Source organism: Balaenoptera acutorostrata, chromosome 17 (genome assembly GCF_949987535.1).
Source record: "Balaenoptera acutorostrata chromosome 17, mBalAcu1.1, whole genome shotgun sequence".
In the NCBI taxonomy this organism is placed as follows: domain Eukaryota; kingdom Metazoa; phylum Chordata; class Mammalia; order Artiodactyla; family Balaenopteridae; genus Balaenoptera; species Balaenoptera acutorostrata.
Window position 1 is genome coordinate 53,162,656 of NC_080080.1, and position 10,310 is coordinate 53,172,965.

Genomic DNA, 10,310 nt, shown 5'->3' on the forward strand with positions numbered 1-10,310 from the left:
AGAGTGTTCAAAGTTCAGTGTACAAATGTGGCTTCCTTTGAGCAGGCCTAGATATCATTACTGTTCTATTCTCTCTATCTTCTTTTCACCAATCCTCTCTTTTCATCAACACAGCATAGTGGTGGGCCAGGTTGTTGGGAAAAGAACACACTCAGGGACTAGTGGCAAGGGGAAGGTCCCTAATAATAAAGTGTTACTTTGTTACTTTGCTCTGCTCTGTCCTTTCTTCCTGTATGTATATTACTCAAGGACTCTTCAGGAAGGAGACAGGTCTGGATCACAGCTCCACTCAGATCCTCCTGGGTACCTGTAACTCCACTTTAATTTCACTATCACTTCTGTTTTGTCATTAAAGAATATAGTATTCTTGGGATTTGTTTACATCTATCTGTATTTCCCCAGCAAAATGTTATAGTTTTTTTTAATAGAGATCCACCAGATTAAGAACTTTACTAGAAAACTATATAAAATAATACTAAATCTATACTAGTACATTAATTGCCTTTTTCAATATATCTTTCAAGATGATCTATAATTTTTCCCTTTTGACCATTGATAGGATGTATTATTATGATATTGTGATTTATAATAAGAAATATATATTTGGTCTTCATTTGTTTCTGGCACAGAGCTCCTAAAACCCTTGGAATTTCCTAAGTAATAAGATGAGAAAGGGGGAACTCCCTGGCGGTCCAGTGGTTAGGACTCCACGCTTCAACTGCCGGTGGCACGGGTTCAATCTCTGGTCAGGGAACTAAGATCCTGCATCCTGCATGCCACGTGGCACGACAAAAAAGGGGGAAAAAAAGCAATAAGGCAAAAAGGTTTCTTGATATTCACAAGAAACCCCTTTCAACTACACTTAAGTTTATGTTAATGAGGTGACTTTTGGACAGCACCCAAGGATGGGGCCTGGTTCCCAGGAGAACCAACCATGTGATTAGAGAATTGGAACCCGCTTGACCTCCAAGGAGAGGAGAGGGGCTGGAGGTTGAATCAATTGCCAATGGCCAATGATTTAATCAATCATGACTAGGTAATGAAGCTTCAGTAAAAAAAACCAAAAAGGATGGGATTAGAGGACTTCCAGATTGGTGAGCATGTGGAGATGGGGGGGAGAGTGGCATGCTTGGGAGAGCATGGAAACTCTGTACCTTTACCCAAGCCTTGCCCTATGTATCCCATCTTGCTGTTCCTGAGTTACATCCTTTTATGATAAACCAGTAATCTAATAAGTAAAGTGTTTCTCTGAATTCTGTGAGCCACTCTAGCAAATTACTTGAACCTACGAAGGGGGTCATGGGAACCTCCAATCTATAGTCACAGCACAGGTTACAACCTGAACTTGGGATTGGCGTCTGAAGTGGGGGATGGAACAGTCTTGTAAGACTGAGCCCTTGACCTATGGGATCTGATGCTATCTCCAGGTAGACAGTGTCAGAATTGAGTTAAATTGTAGGACATCTGTCAGTGTCTGCTGAAAATGGAAGAATTGCTTGGTGTTAAAAAAAACACCTTGGAATTATATAAATAAGTTTTCTCATAGTGAATTGTCCTTGCATTCTTGTATTAGCCTTTTCTTGTTTGTAGTGGTTTTTATATTAAATGGTCTACGGAAAACACTTGACAACTAGGTTACCCCCTTCTGAGAGGTCTCAGAGTGCTTGTAATACTTATACTCCCAACTGAGAGATTCTTTTTTTGCCCAATAATACCAACACTTGACAACAGCTGAGCAGAGCAGTGATGGGTTCTTAACCCAAAGACACTCATTTTTAAATTAGACTGCAGCTGAAGACATGCCTTGGAATGTGGTCTGCCAACAGTCTCCTGGAAGATAAGTGTAGTACCAGACACTCAGAGAGAGATACAGATAACAGAATAGCATGGAAACAAAGAAGCTTCACAGAAAGAAGCAGTAATCAGAAACCATGAAGTAAAAGTAAAAACAGTTAGATGGAAGTGGCTGTGAAATAAAACTTCTAGTTTCTAGAAGGAATGAAACGGTCATTGTAGAAGCAAAGATGTTTAGCCATGAATATGGAAGAGAACTGGAGTAAAAAGCAACAGGTACTTGCGGCTCATAGGATCATACGATGACCGGGACCCACAGCTGCATTACTAAAGTTGCAGAGACACTGAGCACCTATGCATCCTGAGTGGCATTCCAGTTTCTCAGGAAACCTGACCACGTGACTGTTGGCAGACTGTTTTTAATATATCCCCTTGTATCAACTGACATTACCTACATGTGGCTTTTTACTGTCTGAAAAAACCCAACTAAAGCAATTATTTTCTTAAAATATTGCTAGATTCAATTTTCCAGGATTTTGTTTGTTTGCTTTCATTTGGGTTTTTTTGTTTGTTTTAGTATTCATTCCAAAGATTTGCCTATACTTTTTTGTGTGTTTGTGTGTATGCATGTGCATGCTTGTACGTGCACACTGTGTAGGTTAAATTTTTTTCTGTTACATCTTATTTCTTTCTCTATTGGACCCTCTGCATTACTTGTCTTAATCAGTTTTACTTTGCTGGATTTGGTAAACTTTCAGTTTACTATTGCTATTATTGCATAGCTTTCCTTTACCCTTATATTTGAGGAGTATACCTCAGATGGAGAATATATATATATATATATATATATATATTTTTTTTAATCTGTAGCTTTGTGAAACTGAGTGCCAAATTCCAAATAAAAATTCAAAAATTTTAAACACTGTAGTATATTTCTTAGAGAACTCTACTTTCTGAAGTATCCAGAATTCATTATGTGGAAATGTTAAGCATTCTCCTGAACAGGTTTTTAAAGTTTAGTGTCATGTAGGTTCAGGAATCCAGGTGTCCTTAGATTGGTTTTATTAATGACTCCACCTAATGGCCTCTATGAATCCACAATGTTTGTCCTGTAACTTTAAAGTTTCCTCCCACTCTGACTCTAGGCTTGAGCATGTGACTAGGTTTGGGCAATAGGATGTTAGCCTACCTGACACAAGCAGAGACTTGAAAAGTGCAAATGATTTTTTATTACCCTCTTGCGTGATTGGGCTTGCTCACTATTCCCCCCTGCCATGCTTTGAAAACATGCCAGGGCTAGCCTGCAGGAAGAATGTGAGAGGCATGTGGAAGAGAGCCGAGTTGTTCCAGACGTCCCAGCTAGGGCCATCCTAGATCAGCCCACTGCCAGCCGGCCCCCAGATATGTGAGGAAATCCAGCTGAGATCAGAAGAACCTCTCAGCTAAACTCATTCAAAATCATCAACTTGTGGTGAACAAAATAAATGCTTGTTATTTTAAGCATTTAACTGAGTTTGGGATGGTTTGTTATGAGGCACTATTGTGGCAATAGATAATACCGAGGTGCCAAAATAGCAATCAACCAATGACTGGAACTCCCTGTGTATTTGAGATGCCAAAGATGGTAGATATTTTCATATGTTCATATCTCTCTTTGTGTTCTTCTGTCTCTGAAAAAGCCCATTTACTACCCCAGGAAGAGTTATGGTACCAGAGAATGTTCCCCTCCAGTACTATGGCAGCATTTTAGACACTAGACTTGCCAAAAAAGAAGTCTGACTTTGCTCGTTATGCAGTCTTTTGGTATTTGAAGTGTTAAGAAGTTAAGGATTTTATGTGATCAGGATAGTAGAGATAATGACATTCTCTGCCTCAAATTCTCATGTGGATTTAAGTTGTGGGTGAGAAGAAAGAGAATGTAATCAAGTTTGTGAATGCTTTCAGTTATGACCTTTCCTGCTGTCTCATAGATTGTAGATGACTTTTAAAGAAATCTGGAAAACAGGCTGTCAGGTGAAGTCTTTGCTCTTATATTAGGCAGATATAGGTTTATAAATAGAAGACACAGAGGCTTCAGTTCAAGTTAACAAACATTTATTGATCACCTGTTATGTATGAGGCATTAAGAATACAAAAAAAAAAAAAAGAATACAAAATCAGTGAAAGTTAGCCTCTGTCCTAGAGGAACTTAGAGTTCAGAAAAGAGACAGACGAATAAATCACAATTTCAATATGGTAAGCACAGTGATGGGGCATTCACACAAAACATGTGGTGGTCTAGGGGGTGTCAGATGTTGGATGGGGGGCTGTGTTTGTGTTTGAGAAATTTAAAGGGTGAATAGATTTAGACAAGTAACAGATGGGCCTTGGTGGAAATGAATTCCAGCAAACAGCAAGGGTATGAACAATGACCTGGAGGGTGGAACAACATGGATTATCCTGGAAGCCACAAAACATCATGTGGGATCAGGAGTTATACTTGCCAAAATATAATTAAAGACCTGTTAGGTATTTGCTCATATTGTCAAATGTGCAATTATTTTTTGGTAATAAAGTTTTTGTTTTATATTACATGTTAGGAAAATAATTTTGAGCCTTTTAGTATCTTCTGGATTTCTGTAAATGCCATGTGGACAGAGACCAAGTTTATCTTATTCTCTCCTGCATCTCAGCACCCAGCACAGTGTCTGGCTCTTCATATGGATTCAATACCTATATGTTGAGCAAGTGACTGAATTCTCAAATGTGTCAGTCACTGCCAAAATCTAGTAGAAATTTATCTTTAAATTATTCTTTTAAATTTACTCATAAAGACTTATTTTCTTGAATAATTTATCTTTCTCAAATTGTCTTCAATAAAGATAGTTTAATCTTCAGTTTTATAATTCTCCCCACATTTATTCTTTCAGTTTTTGAGATATAATTTACATACTTACAGCACTGTATAAGATTAGGGTGTACAACATAATCCTTATTTTTGGATTTTAAAATATATGCAACTCTTGCTGTTGTTTTCTCCCCATACATCCATCTATCTTATCATTCTATATATTCCTATTGAATACTTGATTATATGCCAGCATTGTGATACACACTAGAGGAAGAGTAGTAATAGTTCAGACCTGCTCTGGGCCCCAGTGGAGCATGTAGTCCAGTGAGGTAAACAGGCCAATATTGAACAAAGAATTTACAAGCACATTGAGTTTACAAACAAAAGTGAATAGCTTTATGTGAGTGTGTAACAGCTTCTTTAAGCCTCTATTCAATATGGGTTATTACATGATGATTATATAACATGTGTATTTTATCACATTTTACTTTGTGTTCTCTGCTTTCTGTTTTATTATACTACATTTATAATTAATATGTAACACGTGGAAAGCACACTATAAACATTACTTGATTGTATAAATGAAGGAATAAATGAATATTTCTTCATAGAATTTGCCTTTTATCATTTAATTATTATCTTGATACTGTTGCTCAAAAGCACATATACTCTTTGTGGGAAGATGTACATATTTTTCTTTTGATGACACATCTGTTAATTGAGTGAAATGTTCATGGGAATGGTATAGGTAATTTATACTGTCTACCATTAATTTGTACTGTTCAGCATTCCATTACAGAACTGATCTGTAGCTTATTGGCTTAGTTTCTGTGTAAAATGAGGTTATTGGCCAAATCTGTTTGGTTATCTGATTTTAGTCAACAAATATTTATTAAAAGTTCATGTAAGTTGGGACTTCCCTGGTGGTCCGGTAGTTAAGAATCTGCCTTCCAATGCAAGGGACGCAGGTTTGATCCCTGGTCGGGAAACTAAGGTCTCACATGCCATGGGGCAACTAAGCCCGCGCACTCTAGAGCCCGTGCGCCACAACTAGAGAGCCATCACATCGCAACTACTGAGCCCACGCGCTCTGGAGCCCAGTCATCACAACTAGAGAGAAGCCCGCGTGCTGCAATGAAAGATCCCACATGCCACAAAGAAGATCTCGTGAGCCACAACTAAGACCCGATGCAGCTAAATAAATAAATAAATATATTTTTTTAAAGTTCATGTAAGTTATGTGGCACATGTGGGGAATCCAAGGAACAGGTTCCCTTATAGAAATTGCAATCCAAGACAAAAATACAATAGCATGTGAGAAGTTAAAAACAATTTAGCACAAGAAAACATATGTATTATATATCTTCTAGACAAAGTATTGTGCTAGGTAATATGAGGGAAAAAAAGAGGAGAGTAAGAAGTATTCCATGCCTTCAATTTGCTTATAATTTAGCTGAGGCAATAAGACAAATATACTTAAAATGAAAATAACACCAAACAATAAATGATGCATTCTGATGCTGAAGATCCTACAAGTCTTAGGACTTCAATGGATGGAAATCTCTTAAAGGACTGGCATATTTTGTCTTTCAACCAAACATTAGAACAGTTACTCCAAAGTAGGGTGTGTGTACTTCAAGGGAGCACAAGACAATCTAGTAGTAGTAATAGTAGTAGTTTGGGAAGAAAATATTATAACTTCTACTTATTTAAAAATAATTTTAAAAAAGAAAGTAGCCTTTACTAACATTTAATAAAAAGGATTGACAATGAACCATTAGTTTGTAGCCCATAGATGTATGGTATTAGTATTTGACATGGTATCACATGGAAATGAAAGTGGAAATTACATCCTCCAGAACAAAGGGATACCTCCTTCCAATCCTTCACTGTGAGGCATTGCAAGTTATAGGGGCTGCCTTAAGTTTTAACTAAACTAAATTTCATGAAATGGACAAGTCGCTTAAAAAATTCCCTCAAAGAAATAGCAGATAAAATTAATAATGCAAGCACAATTGAACACAAAAGAAAATCTTAGCTGTGACACTTCTTTTTGTGAATAAGCTTTTTGGCAGCCAAATTATTAAACAAGATCTAATCAGATCTAACAAAAAGCCACCTCCCCCGAGATTCAAAGTTATGATGAAACCATTTGAAATGTGGATTTTTTGTTATTACTGTTAACAAAGATCCTTATCTGCATGTATTGTGCCTTGAGATGTGCTCATGATTAACAAGACATTAAAAAAAACCAAGCATCCGAAGCATAAGGACAATCTTTTACAAGTTTTTCAGAAATTTTCAAAGACAAGAGTTACTCAATCTGGCATTTAATGAAGTTTCACTGAACTGAATAACAAATGTTTAGAAGTTTACTTATTAGTAAAAGACCCCTTGGAAAACTGTTTTCCTTCCAGCATGAGTAAGACTGAAAAAAGCAATGAAGCGATAAACCACAAACTAATACATAGTCCTTTGTCAGCAGTGTTGGAAGATACATAGAAACTTTTCTGAAGACTTTGAGAAACAGTCATTAGAACAAATTATGTAGCATTAGAATTTATGCAGTGTTAGAACTGAGTGGATCTATCAGCATTTCTACCATGTCTCAAAATATATTTGCTAGATTGCATTTCAGAAAGAAAATTCATGATTGATCACAATTTTGTGCCTCTAAAGGAAGAATATATTGAAGAAGATAAATTCTCAACAGTAAGAGAATCCTTGTTGATCTTCTGTAAAAAAGTGTTTTATGGGAAGTATATGTTTTACTGCTTTGATGGAATTAAAAAAATTTAAACAGATTTTAATATAATGTTTCCATACGTGAAATCTTAACTGCATCATTGATAGGCAAGTTTTTTGTCAGAGAAATTGAAGTCAGGAGTACATCAACACTGATGTTTTTAATTTCAAAAGAACACAACTCTTTAAAATGACATCAAATATTTACGTGACTTTGTAAAAAGATAGGGAACAACAGTGATAATATTTACTACCAGAGAATTTCACTGGTTATTTCATTGAAAAATACTTAAAGGAGCCGTTGAATTTAAAGACAAATTAAGCATTTCATTTACAAAAAGATTAGTGCTGAAAATGTGTTGACCTTTTCACTGATGATAGAGTGCAACTCAGCAGATATATAAAAACAAGCACACTTACCCTTTACATATCATTAAAACAAAGGGAACTTTTTTTACAGTGAATGAGTAAGTAAACAATTTTGGGAAAAATTGATATTATGGAGAATATTTGGAAAACAGATGTTTGGAAATATTTCCATTAATATGTGACATTATGGCTGAAAAAGGATACGTGTGTCACCTATAAGATTGTTTATAGTTGCAAACTTTTCAAATAGAATTTTCTACACTATTTAACATCTTCCAAATGAAGAGTTTGGATCCTTTTGTTAATCTTTTTTTTTTTTTTTAACCCAGTGTCTACATCAAGGTGACATCAAGGTGAACTGAATTGCCTGTCTGAATTTCAACAAGTTTGGCGTAATTGGTGTCTGGGAATGAAACATGAATTTCATATTTTAGTAACTAAGGATAATGATGCACTTAATCCATTTGTATCAGCATATTTTTGAAGTATCTTTTTCATCTATGATAGCTGTTAAAATTAAGCATTGAATCAATTGAACTTAGACCCCAAGCCCTCAAAATATTATATCACCAAATGTTATATGAAGATTAAAATAAGATGATTTCACCAAGCAAGAACAAAAATGTTTATATTATTAATAAACACAATAAAATGTCATGTTGGTTTTAAAATATTTATTTCATTGCTATCTAACCTTTCCTTTCAATTATTATTTTTTGGCTTAGAGTTATGAGTGTACACAAAAAATCAATACAATGATACATGTATGCAATTTATTTAAGAAATGTTTGTAAATTTTTCACAAATTTACGCTCCCTCATTTAATAGAAGTATGGGTTCAAATATTTTCTACTGATCAAGATATGTTGTCAAAAAAGTTTGGAAGTCATTGAATTGGTAAAAGGGACAGAGGTGGCTTTCTTGAGACAGTTAATCTGATAAAGTAACATGATATAATAGGGAAAGGATAAAAGAAGCAATATAAAAAATTTTTAATATTATTAAAACACAAAAAACTGGGAATAATTTAGGATAGAGACCAACAGTTCTACACTTTTCAAAACCCTCTTTATATGATATGCTATTCATTTCAGTTCATCATTTGTTGGATACCTATTATGCTCTGTTTGGCTCTGGCAATGAAAAGATGAATGATGTGGTCTCCTGTCCAGAGCTGCCCACTCTCTAATGGGGAAAACAGAGCATGTGTGACCGTGTGAAGTAGTGGAATCACGTGAACAGATACATAATTTCCATAACGTATTGTAAGCAGTATACGGAGGGGTTCTATGAATAATATAAGATGGTATCTAGTGACGTCTGATGGCATAGGGTTAGAGGAGGCTTCCTGGAGAAGGTGGAGCCTGAACTAAGCTTTCTTGAGACCATATTATAGTATAATTGATTCATAAAACAGAGTCTGAATAAATTACAAAGTATTCATTATAGTTTCATTTTGTTTAATGAGGCACAAAAATCTGTAAAGACAATTTCTAAAGATTTCTGTCCTCATAAAACATATAAAAAGTTTTGATTGCTAAAGGTATAAACCTCGATTATCTGGAACATTCCTCAGACTACTCTTATGCCAGATCAATGTCATACTTTCCTTTACTCTCTCTCATTCAGTCAACACTTCTTGCACACCAGCTCTGTTTCAGGCACTGAGCTAGATGCCAACAGTCAAATAAGACACTGTTTCTGCCTTCGAAGAACTTAAAGTCATGTTGCAGACAGTGTTGTAAAGCGGCACATGTAAGTTAGTGTGAGAATTGCTGCAATGAAGCATGAAACAAGGTGCACGTTGCTGTTTTGATCAAAGAAGAAACTACCTTTTTCTGAAAGAGGAAAGTGGACCATATCAGAAAAGACTTCCTAGAAGTGATGGTTAATCTAGGTCTTGAAGAATGAATATGACTTTGCCAGGAAGATGTTGGAAGGAAAGGCATTCTAGGGAGGAGAACAGCACATGCAAGTGCAAGGAAGCCAGCTGCCATTTTCTAGCCCCTTATAAACTATTTTTTATTCACAGTCTTGTTCACCATTACTTCACAACTTCTTGCTTAGTTAGACAAATTCTATTAAATTAAGATTTACAAAATGTCTACTTTTAGCATGTCTACAATCTGATTTACCTTTGGAAAGTGCACAAATTTAGAACTACTTTCGATACCAACACTGGACATTTGTACAAGTTGGAAGCACCAGATTTTTTATAGTCTTTGGCCCAGAGAGTGTGGCCTCATCGGCAGTTGTGAGTGGTGACTGGGTTTTAATAAAAGCTTCACTGGTCTTGTCTGCTAATCATTGCCTCCCTCACCCTGCCCTCCATATAAGGAAATCCTTCCCCTGGCCCACCTATGGCTACCATGTTATAGCACAGAATCTTAAGGCCCTCAACCCCAGGGGCTCACCACAGCTGACTAGACAGACAACCCAGATTAAAATGACCCAAAGCTCAGTCAGGCCAATAAGATTCTCTTTCTCAGAAAGAGAATCTGATGTTAAGATGCTATACTTTGACCACTTGGTGGTAAAGAGTCCTGAATAAGATATCTAAACTCTAGGCCTG